The sequence below is a fragment of the Camelus bactrianus genome, chromosome 27 (assembly GCF_048773025.1).
Source record: "Camelus bactrianus isolate YW-2024 breed Bactrian camel chromosome 27, ASM4877302v1, whole genome shotgun sequence".
Taxonomy (NCBI): Eukaryota; Metazoa; Chordata; class Mammalia; order Artiodactyla; family Camelidae; genus Camelus; species Camelus bactrianus.
This window is the reverse complement of record NC_133565.1, coordinates 8,815,502-8,829,665: the sequence shown is the minus strand read 5'-3', so window position 1 is coordinate 8,829,665 and position 14,164 is coordinate 8,815,502. Positions and strand designations below refer to the sequence as shown.

Sequence of the window (14,164 nt, the reverse complement as noted above, 5' to 3'; positions counted from 1 at the left end):
ATGGATATTGTTTGTAACCTTTGGCTACTCTGAATGATACTGCCATGAATATTGATGTGCAAGTTTTTGTGAGAATATATTTTCATTCTGTTGGCTGTACAGTTGGCCCGCCATATCTGTAGTTTCCACTTCATGGATCCAGATGGCTGATTGTAAAGGGACTCGAACATCCTTGGATTATGGTATCCAGGGTGGGGGTTTCCTGAAACAAACCCCCCAAGAATACTGAGGGATGACTCTATATGTAGGAGTGGAATTGCTGTGCCATATAACTCTAACCTTTTGAGGAAACACCAGGCTGTTCCAAAGAAGCTGCACCATTGCCCCTTTCCAACGGCTGCATATTGAGGGTTCCCATTTCTCTGCCTCCTGACCGACACTTGTTATTGTCCATGTTTTGATTATAACCATCCTAGTGAGTGTAAAATCAGATCTCATTTTGATGTTGATTTCGCTAGTGATGCTGAGCATCTTTTCATATGCTTATTGGCCAATTGTGTATCTATTTAAATACTTGGCATATTTAAAAATTGGGTCGATTTTCTTTGTATTGGTCATTTGTAAGCATTTGTTTTATATCCTGGATACTACTCTCTTATTAGTTATATGCTTTGCAAAATTTTTCTCCTATTCTGCAGATTGTAGTTTCACTTTAATTTTTTTAAACATTAAAACAATTTCTTTCTAGGGGAGGTAATTAGATTTATTCATTTTATTTTTCTTGATAAGCACGCACTCTATCTCTTGAGTTACCCCCTTCCCCTTTCATTTCACTTTCTTGCTGATGTCCTTTGTAACAAATGGTTTTAATTTTGATGAAGTCCATTTTATCACTCTTTTTTTTCACTTGTGCTCTTGTTATTGTATCTAGGAAGCCATAGCCTATCCTAGGACCACAAAGATTTAAACTATGTCTTCTTTTAGAAAGTTTATACATTTAGTTTTTACGTTTCTGTCTGTGATCCATTTTGAATTAATATTTCATTTGTTATATAAAATATGGGGGTCCAGATTCCAGACTCATTATTTTGCCTTCAGATACCCAGGTGTCTCTGCACCATTTGTTGAATAGACTATTATTTCAATGGAGTGTTGTTGGCACATTTCTGGAAAAATGACTGTAAATGTAAGTTTCCCCCCTGATTTTTTATTGTGTCTCATAGATTTATGCATCCAAACTTGTACCAGTGCCATAATGACTTGAGTACTATAGATTTGTAGTAACGTTTGAGTGAGTCCTCCAACTTTGCTCTTCTTTTTCAAGATTGTTTTGGCTGACCTGGGTCCCTTGCACTTCCATATGAATTTTGGCATCATTTTTTTCAATTTTTACAAAGAAGTCAGCTGGAATTTTGATAGGGATTCCATTAAATTTGTAGATCACTTTGGGGAGTCTTAACATTTTTAACAATATTGTCTACCATTCCATGAACATGGGATGCCCTCCATATATGTAGATCTTTTAATTTTTTTTGGTGATACTTCAAAATGTTCAATGTGCAAATCTTGTAAAGTTTTGTTAAATGTATCTCTCATTTTATTTTTAATGCTGTTGTAATTGGAAAGGCTGAGCTTCCTAAGGATGGGACTATATATCAATTTATTCATTTCTAGGATTCCTACACAGCAAATACCCTAGATTTATATTTGCTACATAAATCTATCCACAATTCTTCCCACCCCCATGTCATAAGAAACCAAGACCCAGGTTAAGCTACCTGAACACCTATGTGGAAGTGAGAAGTGAGACCATTGGGTAGGGCTTTGTGCAGATTATACTGAAAGCTTATTCATTATGGCTTCATCTTAATTTCTTTTAAACAATCCTCTCAGTGTATACAGTCAGATACATTAAGAACATGCCCTTTTGATGTGCAGAGGAGCTAAGACTATAATTTTCAAATAATTTCTAGTGAGAGTGTTGTACTTGAAACCTAATTTGCATCAATCTTTGTAGATTTATGTTTCAGGAGCTTTGACTGTATAATACCTTTCTTTATTCAATAACTACAACTAAATGCTCAAACAACATGTAAGAGCTTGAGCAAACTGCCCCTGCCCAGTAGTGCTGGTTGGCTGCAGCTGTAACTGGAGTCAAGGCTTACCTATCCTGTACACTTGGGCGGATCTGCTCAAAGGGGTTCGTCCAATAGTTTGTCGGTAGTCTTTTGGACAAAGCCATAAAGCATTCATTTAAGGTTGCTGGAATGGAATCTATTTTATTAATATTAAATAAGCACATATTGAGTGCTTACTGTATGTTGGGAATTGTCCCTCAGCTTCACATGAATATTATTTTCCTTAAAACCGCTCATATTTCCTTGTTATTCACACTTTACAGATAAGGAGACTGAGGATTAGGTCTTCTCACTTTTGGGGGGGAGCTCATTATCAATGATGGGAAGTTGTAAAGTAAAAGATATTGATTCATCCAGAGAAAACATTTTTCTGAGAGTCAGCACTGAAGAGGGTGATCATTGTTTGAGTGAGACGAGCCCCGGGTTGTACGGAGTCAGCATCCCTCTCCTGGACTCGGCACGTGTAGCGCTGCGAGGTGGGTGAGGCGGCGAGGCCACGCAGGGAACGCAGATGCCGGGCCGTTGGGCTGTGTTCAGGCCCGGTGGGGTTTTCTCCTAAGGGAAGTGGAACGTCATTGTCAGATTTTAAGTAGGGGAGTGGGGTGCTCTCGTAGATCACTTTTGTCTTGTAGAATGCTTAGAAACATTTAGAAGGCTCGGCAGGAGGTGATGTGATAAGTCAGAGTAGGGTGGCTGTGAGGTGTAGCAGTGTTCAATTTTCAAGTGATTTTCAGTCCCAGGTTTGTGGCTCAGTAGCCGTGTCACTTTGGATGACACACTCAAGGAAGTGAAACAATTTATCTTATAAATTGAAGCAGTGATATACCAACTTCCCAGGACTGCTGTGGAGATCCAGTGTGATAACGTGTGCACAATGTGCAGCGTGGTCCCCAGCACAGAGTCAGTGCTGAGGGAGTGCCAGTGAGAACCTGGTTGGTGAGGTGTGGGTGGTGGGACTCATTGACTGAGAAAATTGGGCCCTGAAGGAGGGGTCCAGTCACATCTGTGAGTGATGGGACTGAGCTGGGAGAGGCAGAGAGTCCTTGCCCCCCGACAAGGGGCCCTGGGCAGGATGGCTATGGGAGGAGCACTGTGAAGTCAGCTCTTTGCAGGTGGATTTGGAGGTGCCCTTGAAACATCTAAGTGCAGTGCCACAATCACAGAGGAGGTCTGGGCCCAGGCTGTGCATTTTCCTATAATCTCAATCCCTGAGGATGCCAAGGTATTGATCATTGAACGTGAAGACATACTTACAGGACAAGTGAATAGTAGTATCATCTCTGTCATCAAAGCTCACGTCTCTTTATTCATCACTCACTTTGTTAATTGGGTACTTACAGAGCTCACTTCACCGTCCTCACCTGGGCTCAGGCTCCATAGAAAAGATCTTGTGAGTCTCCCTCTTTTCCAGAAGAAAACACATTTAGCTGGTAGACTTCTCTACCTCGCCAGACTTAGAATTTTAGTTTGTTGATTTAATTCTGTTTTCTGTTGGCCGTCTCCTGACAGGAGAGACATTTTACCTCATGGTTAGGTTTCAATTAGCTGTTACTGAGAATTGCTGATCTGATCCATAGTGTATGTTTTCTATTAACTTTGTAGTGTACTTATCATTTTTCTGTCTTTGCCCTTTAATTTTGTTTCCTTTTCAATGTTCTATCCTATTTGGGGCCTTATTTTATTTTTTAATTAAAAAATGTCTGTTAGCAGTTAAGAAAACAAAAGCAAAGGAAAATGCACATGATAGCTAGATTTAGAAAATATCTAGTGTGTTTTCTGTCTCGGCAATAGAGGGTTCTAGAAACTCTTGAAAACCTTCATTACATAAGTTCCTTAAAATGCTGATTAAGAAATAAGACCTTCCTTCCTCATCTTTCAAGCTGCACAGCTAATTGTCAAGAAAGTGAGGGGAAATCCTCAGAAGCCAAGTCAAACCAGAAAGCAGGGATTCTGGGAGATATGGGAGCCTTAGAAGCCCTGGGGGGCTGGTTGGCTCCGGAACTGAGTTTCAGTTGCCTTGACAGGGGGGCAAGAGGTGAGCCCCAGGCCTCTCACACTGGGAGTTGGATGGCTGTTCTTATGTAAGGCCAAGCACATCCTGAGAATCCTGCTTTATAAAAGGGTGAATTAGAAAGAAAAGTAATTCCTCAATGCAAGGAAGTAAGTAAAGTCAATTTTTTTGGAAGCGGGGAAAAATGACATATCCAATGTAAGTATTTAGTTTAAATCTGTTCTGGCATGAGAGTGACAACAAACTCCTGGCAGAAAATCACAGCTCCTCCCGGAAAGAGAAGTTGTGTTTTGAATGAATCAGTGGGCAGCCATTCCGAAAAAGATCTCCAGAGTCTTCTGGATCAAGATACTGGACCCAAACCCCTCTCTTCCATGGTCTCATTTAAATAACCAGAAAGGTTTTAAAGGAAAGAAGCCATATTCATAGTTCTATTTTTTGACATTTATATATGCTAGGAATTCAGAGGTGACTATGGAGTTGTCTCGTCTTTTATGGACCTTACTTTCTATTTGACATAGTTGGGGAACTTGTTGGAGGGTGGTGTTAGTCTGTTGCAATTAGCCAGGAGAGGAGATTAAGAAAACAGTGAAGGGTGGGTGACATTTTTAGCTGAGGACAGTCCTGTTCAGTTGGTTTGTAATTGCAGACTCGTTGAGTTGTCACTGGAGGGAATTGATCTTATGGAATTTGGACTTAACTCAGTCCTCTTCAGAATGGGCAAGTGAAACTTGAGAAAGACAGTCAAATCTGTGCAGACATTAAAGTCCACGTGAACATGCTGTATCACTGAGCCAAAGATAGGACAAGTAGGCAGCACTTCTTGAGGACAGAGGAGTGGTTTTTAAGGTTCTCCAAGAATGAATCCCAGGGAACCGGGATGGCCAGTTGTCAAACTGTGACTTTGCTTTTTGGACGGTGTACCCACCGAGGTTATTGGCCGTTTATAGGTTTCCATTTCTCTTTAATACATGACATGTGATGAGGACGTGGGCATACACTTTTGACACCTTGTCAAAGTGACTGAGTACCTGCCTAGAAGCGCGGGCACAGCTACGGCTGCGCCATACATCTTGCCGCCCATCCCGCTCCCCGGCTCCGTGATCATGGCCGAGTGGTTCCTTGTTGAGCTGTCCGTCTCCTCTGTGACATCTTAACCCAACAAAATACCGGAGCGTATTAGCTTGGTTTTGTTCTTTTCCATCCTTCCCTTCGAATGATGATGACTGACAATGGACCCAGTTACGTTTGCAGATGATTTACACGTAGGGCTTTCAGTACAAACCTTGTAATCCCCACTGTGTGATCTAGAGAAGAAAGTTACATTCTTTCCAAATTGTTTTGATGCACTTATGTGGGAAAATGATGTACGTTTGAATATGTATTTCCTCTCTGAATCATCATGGCTAGACACGAATATTTGTAGACATGGAATGAGTTTTCTGTATTTGAACTGTATGGTCCCCTAAATTCTCCCCAGCTTTTTAAAGTCATCACTGGAGTGCTATCTCCAGAGTGTCTCAAAGCATCCACCACTGCCTGTTCTTCAGACACTGTGAGTTTCCACGTTGGAGAAGGCTGCTGGCTGTTGAGGCATTCTCTGGCACATCTCTGGCTGCTGATGTGAACTTAGCACACAAGACTTGGCACACAGTATCTAACCATGGTCACGTCCATTTCTGGAACACTCATGGAGGATTTTACACCTATGCTAGTGGCGTACGTTATTTCATTTAGTTTTCCCAACAATCATAATTAGATTTTATCACCTGTATTAATAAGGAAACTGTCAAAGCGAGTGACGTGCAGACTTTGGACTGGAACACGGGTCTTTCTGATCCCTGTCTCTGTTCCCTTCCCAGCCTATCCTTCCAAATGGCCAGGAGACTCTTCCTCAGTGTTGAGTTTCCCGCTGATGTTACCACTTTCTTTGTTTCTGGAGAGGAAAACAAGTCTAAACTTACTTTCCAGTTGGAAATGGAATGGAGAGTTAACGTTGGAAGCCGGGAGAGTCTGTCCTGTGATGAAGCGGTCTCCAAGCCACTTCCATTGGGACGTCACTTCACTGTCTGGGCCCCTTGCACAGCCTGTGCACAGGTGATAAGCCAGATGTGCCAAGCAGTCCTCCCGGACAGGGCAGTGCGTTGGATATGAGTTTGGGGTTTTGGTTTCATTACATAGGTTCCTGAGGGCCTTGGCCTGGCACTTCGAGTGGGACCACTCCCTGTCCCACAGACTCGTGCTCTGGGCCTGTGCAGACCTGACGTGGCCTCAGCCTGAGGCTCAGGGCCCGTGGTGATGAGGAGCATTTTAGTCCAGGGTCTGCCGAAGGCTCTGACACTTCTGGGCCGTGGGACTTTGTCCAGGATGATAATAATTCCTCCCCGAGTTTCAGATTTCCTTGCCTGTGAGCCGGGGTAGTAATAGTTTCTGAAATGATTGTAATGATTCAGTAACGGGCACAGCGTGTGCTGGCAGGTAGCTGGTGTTTAAGGAGCAGAAGTCGCAGTCACTCTGTCAGCCTCTCACTGTGTGCTCTGTGCTTTGAGAGGTTGTGTGTTTGGAGAAAGTCCCGCCCAAGCCCTAGTGTCTAGATGAATTGTTGTTCCTTTACTTTCCCTTCCTTTTCCTCTTTCCCTTCTCTGTGTCCCATGTTTAGGTAGCAGATTCCTCTGTTTCAGGGAATACGGGCCTTTCTAGTAAAAGGAGAGGCGGAACGCGTAAAGGTGGGGCCCAGAGGGGGTCTGGAGCATCTGCACAGCGCTGCTTCCCTGCATTTCTGCATCCGGTCCCATCAGTGCATGAAGTCAGCCTTCCTCTTCCTTCCTGTGTCATTGGGTCTCTGTTTTAAGGGAAAATTTTTTACGGGTCTTTTTTCACTTACATGTTTGGTTCAGATGCTTGTTGCATTTCTCCCTGTGCTTCAGCATTCCTAGGAGAGAATTCAGCAGTGCAGCATCCTCTCCGAGCTCTATGAGTTGATCGGCTTCCACTGCAAGTCCGCCTTCTTCAAGCGGGTGGCCCCCGTGCAGCGCGCGGCCCCCGGCATCCCAGAGCCTGGCGGGAAGGCCTGCTACCGACTCCTTCTGCAGACGCTTCCTGGCTACAATCTGTCGCTGGACCTGCTGGACTTCAGCAAAGGTGTTGGAACTAAAACATTGCTTCAGTCCCATAAACCATGCCTGGTTTGGGCCCTGATGTCCTGTCTCATCAGGGTGAATACTGATTCGTGTAGAACAGGGCTCAGCAGAGCCCTTTTTCTGTCAAGGGCTTGGGAGTAAATATTTCAGGGTCTGCAAACCTCCTGATCTCTGGTGCAGCTGCTCAGCTCTGCTGTTCAGACCCCAGAGCAGCCGGACATTCCACACACCCACAGAGCTTTATTCACAGTGGTGGCTGGGGCCGGATTGGGTGTATGAACTGCAGTTTGTCCCCACAGCCTCCTCACTATTGACGCCTGCACCTGAGCGTGCATTTGCGACAATGGGTGAACCTGCACTGACACGGCATCATCACCCAGAGCCCATAATTGACACTAGGATTTACACTTGGTGGTGTGCACTCTGTGGGTTTGCACAGATGTGCAATGACACGTATCCACTGTCACAGCATCATACAGAGAAGTCTGTCTTAGTGACCTTAAAATGCTCCGTGCTGCACCTCATTCATTGCTCCTTCCCCTCTAGCCTCTGACAGCCACTGATCTTTTAGTCTCTGTGGTTTTGCCTTTCCCAGAACACCATACAGTTGGAATCAGACAGTTGCAGAACCTTCCCAGATTGGCTTCTTTCACTTAGTAATATGAATTTAAGGTTCCTCCATGTCTTTCCGTGCCTTGATAACTCATTTCATTTTAGCACCAAATAATAGTCCATTTTCTGGCTGGACCACAGTTTATCCATTCACCTACTGAAGAACAGCTTAGTTGCTTCTGAGTTCTGGTGATTATGAATAAAGCTGCCATTATCATCTGTATGCAGATTTGTGTGTGGACACAAGTTTCCATTTCGTCGAGTAAACACCAAGGAGCACAGTTGCCGGATCATATGTTAGGAGTACGTTTAGTTTTGTAAAAAATTGCCAGACCACCTTCCAAAGTATCTGGGCCATTTTACATTCCCACCAACAATGCATGAGTATTCCTGACACTCCACATCCTCACCAGCATTCGGTGCTGTCAGTGTTCTGCGTTTTGGCAGTTCTGACAGGTGTGCAGTGGTACCTCGCTGTTTCAGTCTGCATCCCCTTGATGACAGATGCTGTGGAGCATCTTTCCATAGACTTCTTTGGCATCTAGATTTCTACTTTGATGAGGTGTGTGTTCAGGCATTTTGCCTGATCAGGTTGTTCATCCTTCTTGTTGAGTTTAAAGAGATTTTGGTATATTCTGGATATCAGCCCTTTATCAATGTGTCCCTGCCCTTCACCTGCAGCACTGGAGTTGTCCTTTGGGTCTCAGTGGAGTGTCAGCTCTTCAAAGAGGTTCCCTGTCTTCCCTCAGCCTAAATACTGTCCTTGTATTTTTCACTTTCATTGACTCATTTTGTTCTTTTTAAATAACATTTCCCATAATTTGTAAGTACATTAAAAAAAGGGCAATGATTGAACACCGCCTCCCCCACCAGGCTGTGTGCCCTGTGAGAGCAGAGGCCCTGTCCCCACTCATCGTTTCCCATGACAGCACATGGCACATGTCCATGTAAAAGTGTGTAACGTGGGGCCAAACCTGATGAGTAGCTATGACGACATGTGTTGGCTACCATTTATTGAGTAGACTTTGTTTCTGATATTAATTATTAAATCACATGAATGAAACTTGTTTGTTTTGAAAAATAAAACAACAAAGCACACCTCCATGTGATTGGTACTTTCTACTTAGCCTTCTGACCCAGGAGGGGATGTTCACCATCATTTCGTGGAGGAGGTTGGGGAGGTAAAGTAAGAGAGTGAGATCAAATAAAGTAAAAATGATAACTATCAGTTGGCTTTATTTTCACTAAGACATAAAAGTTACTTTAAACCCTATCTCAGCTGTTGTTCTGTTGTTTTAAACATTTCTCATAGAATTAAATGGAAGCCCACTAAACCCTGAAAGGGAAATTGTGTGCTCAGGTCCTGAAAAGTGTTTATGTCTATTTCTTGAAATGCACATTTTCCCTGCTGGTTACAGAAAGTCGCGGCGGGAACACAGCCGTGCGGCGGGAACACAGCTGTGCGCTGTGTGTGTCTGCCGGCTTCACGGGCTGCTCACTGTCATTTTCATTTTCTTGTGTTGCAGTTTATGAAGGTTTTCCATGAGATATATTGCTCAGCCTTTTCCTGAATGAAGGATTGAATTTTCCACAGGAAATCTTATGAAAGAGAGTGACAAGGCACATGGGTTTCCCAAAAAGGAATACTTGGTGTAATAAACTGTCACTATGGTGAACTTTTTTAATACAAGCCAGTTGAAAATTTTATCACTAGGTCATATGCCACAAATCTGTCTTAAGAATAAAAAGATTCAAATTTTATAGAAGAAGCAGTTTGAATCAAGTAGAAATTATGATGTGTACACTAGTTGGTGTTAGAACTTATACTCAGTCTTATCATAATTGCCTGTGGTAGGAACTGGACCATTATTTATTTATTAAAAAAAATCCACTAGGTGCTATTTGCCCCATTCTTGATGCAGCAGTGCTGAAGTTAGTTAAGTTGGGCCATTTAGGAGTGTTAGCTAGGTTTTTCGGACATCGATTTCAGCCTCTTTATCTTTTTTACAATCTCTTCTTTTGTATCGGCATTTTGTCTTTTGACAACATGGAAATACTGCACGGATCTGCCTTTCCATTTTTTCCTGTCTTTGTGGGAAAAGATTTCTGTAAGACAAACTACTAGGATATTAAGGATTTTGTGTGGGGTAAGTTTGTTCAGTTCTAAGGATTTCAATTAATACATATTAATACTTGCTATTCAGCTAATGACAGTAAAATTATAATCTAACTTAAGTATACATCAGTAAGTATAGTACAATAAGCCCATCACCCACATTAAGGAATTCACAAACTTTTCCACATTTCCTTTATTCAGACCTTTGTTCTTTTATTTGTCCTTTGTTGAAGTATTTGACAGCAAATCCAACAAGACATGTCATTTTACCCTGTGTACTCAAGTAGGCATGTCTGAAAAATGAGGGCCTTTTCTTTGATCAGGTTTTTCCATTTGACCCATGTGCTCGTTAAGTACCAGCTTTATCAGGCATCTCACTAAGCATTAGGGATCCTTGAGGCAATGAGACAGTCCTGGCTCCCAAGGAAGTTAAGGGCTGATGGAAGAAACCAACACAGGAGCTTGGGTGCCTCACTTAAGGTCCCTACTGGATGACACCAATTGGACAAAATTTGTGCACAATACAGTAGGATTCACAGAAGGGACTGGTCAGACTTGTAGGGCAGGCCGTGAGAGAGGCAGCCAGCAGGGCTACAAGAGGACGAATCACTTGATCAGAATCTGAAATCCTTTCTGCCAACCTTTCTACCAAGCCCCCAGGGCCCATCACAAACAACCCTGTGCTGTAACTGTTTTTGATTCCAGTTACCACATCTCCTTCAGGAAGGATTTTAAGGTGGAAAATACTTAAAATCCGTAATTGTTGCCAGAAGGGACATAGAAAAAGGAACATGGAAACAACACAAATGTCCATCATCACATGACCGGATAAAGACGAGGTGATACATATATACAATGGAATACTACTCAGCCATAAAAGATGTCATTTGCAGCATCATGGATGGACATGAAGACTGTCATTCTAAGTGAAGTGGGGTGGAAAGAGAAAGAAAAATGCCATATGACTTCATTTATGGGGAATTTAAATTAATAGCAATAATAATAATACCACAAATGAACTAAATATGTTTTGATTTCTTGAATATATGCAAGCACATTTGACTGTCCTTTGTGATTAGATTACCATATTCTGTTTATTCTTTTGTAGATGTCCTTATTCCTCTGGTAACTAATTTTAAAAATCTAAAGCTCTAATCTCTTAGAAACAATAATTAGTACATATATGTAAACTAAAAAATGCAGTATACTCTATACATGTATTTACATGCAATATGTGTATGTGAAGTTGAACTGCAAAAATTCTACCTAATAAAACTGAAAAAGAAAAAAAATAAAAAATTTATTTTAAAAATTCACCCCTCTTTAAATATTAAAACTTTCATTTCTGAGATTCTGTGAAAGACAGCATGGAAGTAGGTTTTTAAGATTTTCTCCTTGCTCCACGGTGAGCAGCCTGGGCTGCACAGCTTGGCCGCCACAGGCACCCAGGACTTGCCAGCTTGCTTCTCACTTGTTGGGAGGAATGTTAGCTGCTTCAGGAATATTTATGCTCTTAGAAGTTGCTGAAAACCCCACAGAGCTTCTGTTTACATGGAGTGTTTCTGTCAATATACCCCATTTTAGAAATTAGAACAGAAAATTTAAACCCAAGAACTGACAAGCACACACTGTCCCAGCACGTGGTCAAAGCAGTGCTGCCACTGTGGCGTGTGTTGCTTCTAGAAAAAATGCACAATACACTCAAGAATGAGGGTGAACCCACAGATCTCATCTCAGCAATGCTATGAAGAGGTGGGACCCAAAGCCCCTAAAACAGTGCTGAAGTCCCCAGATGTCTCAGAACACACAGAGCCATGGGACCAAGAATCCAGTGTCTCGCGGATCATCAGCCGTGGGGACCGCGTCCTGGGTCAGGAGGAGCAGAAGTAGGGATCCCAGGCACACAGTCCTATTGAGAGCAAAGCTTTAAAGGTGTTGAATTGACTGAATATTTGGCAAAGATTTGCATTTACACTACTACATTTCCTCTCCTGGAGATGTTAGAAGGATAACACTGATTAATAGAGGATGATTGTAATGGATTAATTATGATACTGATGACATGGGCTGCGAACACTAACCCTGCACTCAGTGTAGACTAAGCCTTTTATGTACACTCTTCATTAGGTCTGCACACCCCTGCAACGTGGCATTAAGCACTCATACAACCATGAAACCAGTGACTATAAAACAGTCACAAGCCTTGCTCTCCAGCATGAGGTAGCAAAACCAGCGAGGATTTTTAATGACAAAAGCCAAAATCATATATTTTTGGGAAAGAAAGCAAATGAAACACTGAAGAACAATAAACCAAAAGAGCAGATGGAATGGAAAATTTTATTGAAGAAAGCAATGATTGATTCAATTAAAACAGCTAATGTCCCTGGTGTAATTGAACCATCAATCCAAATTTTTGGAAAAGTGGGTTGTGAAATTACTGTCTCATTTTATATTGGAATTCCTATTTGGACCAATTTGATATGCATCACTGGTGTGAGGTTAGATATTTAGGTAAATAACAATATTCCTATTTTTTAAGTTAACAGGAAACATAACACAGGACTCCAGATTTAGGGAGAGAATGCAAAAAACTACTATCATACTCCATCCAGTAAGGACAAGTGTCCCTGCGTCACCAAAGCAATAAGAATTTGCACAAAGAAAACACAGTTCTCCAATTGTGACAAATACGAGACCGTAAGCCATGAGTTACGAGAACAAGAAACTGTTTAAATGCCATGGGCAAATTTTTTTTATCATCTTGAAAACATCACTGGTGTTCTAAGTAAGAAAAATAATTGTTTTACTAACAAATCCAACTGACACAGGGGTTTTTTCCAAGTGAGAAGGTGATTCTAAAAAGTGCAGTAAAATGAGTAAAGATGATCTGCGCAGTGACGGAGATGGTCTTAGCCTAACCAGCACCACGATTTCCGGTTTTACACTTGCTCTCTGCTCGTCACCTCTGACACAAGAACATATCAAATGATTTTTTTTTCTTTAGGAAGAAAAGATTAATATACTCTAACTACAAGATGTGGTATGTAAAGCTGTAATGAAGTTGCCTAACCTTATAATGCAGCCAGTGTAATGTAGCACTTATTCGGGCACTAGAATTTTTTAATTCATGATTTCTTTTATACCCTATTTCTATCCTAAAGGAGACACAAAGTTTTCTACTTTATTCAACATATCTTGTGAGGGTTGTGCTATACACTGGTATGGCCGTTTTCAGAGACTCAAAATCGCCTCTGTGGTTGTGGTCAGGAAAGGCAAGGCTCCCTCACAGCTGCGACGGAGAAGGAATCCCCGGAGTCAGCCTCCGGGCCACTTCTGAAACGCATTTCTTGCACTTGGCACAGGACACCATCAGCAAGTGTAACTCTGACAAGGAGATTTCCCCGGGGACCTGGGAGGTGCTCTAACATTCTGAAGCCACTTGTTTCCCAGTTAGGTAAGGCTTGGAAAAATAGTTTATTAGAAGTGACTCCCTTTGTATGTGCCTTTTGTCCTGAGAGGTCACTAATTAGCATAGAATATAAAATACCCCATAATATAAGAATTTAGGTACCACATATTTCCATCTACCTGTCTATTTGTTTATCATATTTCTAGTTAGGTTACATTTTCTATGACTTTCACTTCCAGGTACCAGAAAAGAAAGGTTACAAAATATTTATTATAAACAGGGGGGACTGGGTCTAAGGGTTAAAAACCACTACTTCTAACAATAAAAACCATATAATAATTTTAATCTCAGTTGCATCAGACCTTCCAGAATTACTCCCTCAATTTCACTGTTAAAACAGTAATGGAATCTCTGTTCTTTCAAGACTCGGGCCTGATCGCCACCCATCCAGACATCTGTCTGTGGGACCCTACTTGTCCTCGAGGCCCCCAGGTTGTGTGGTAGTGCTGAAAGCTCACCAAAAACAGGTTTGGGGGCCTAACCCAAGCCCTCTGGCTCCTAACATAAAGAAGGACAGGGAGGCCCAATTAGCCACAACACTGGGGGGCTTCATTACTCCATGAATAAAGGATTTGTGCCAGTGCCACCTTTAGACAGGGAACCCATACTTGGAAGCACCCTGTGCCCTCCCCTCTGAACAAATATTCTCTCAAGGCACGTAGTGAGTTGGGAGCCCCGATGAGCTCTGGAATAAGATGCGATCTGAAAGACTGCTGGTAACAAATGGTGTGGAGGTCG

At 42.2% G+C, this 14,164-nt stretch overlaps 1 protein-coding gene across 1 annotated transcript in view; it reads left to right on the top strand.

The window, feature by feature from the left end:
* LOC141575217 (uncharacterized) overlaps window positions 1–8,945 on the top strand; it is a 93,790-nt gene extending 84,845 nt beyond the window's left edge. Inside the window, exon 12 of the mRNA XM_074353968.1 lies at window positions 7,017–8,945. The gene's annotated coding sequence lies outside the window, so the exon portion shown is untranslated. The remainder of the gene's footprint in view (window positions 1–7,016) is intronic.
* Window positions 8,946–14,164: the final 5,219 nt, after the last annotated feature.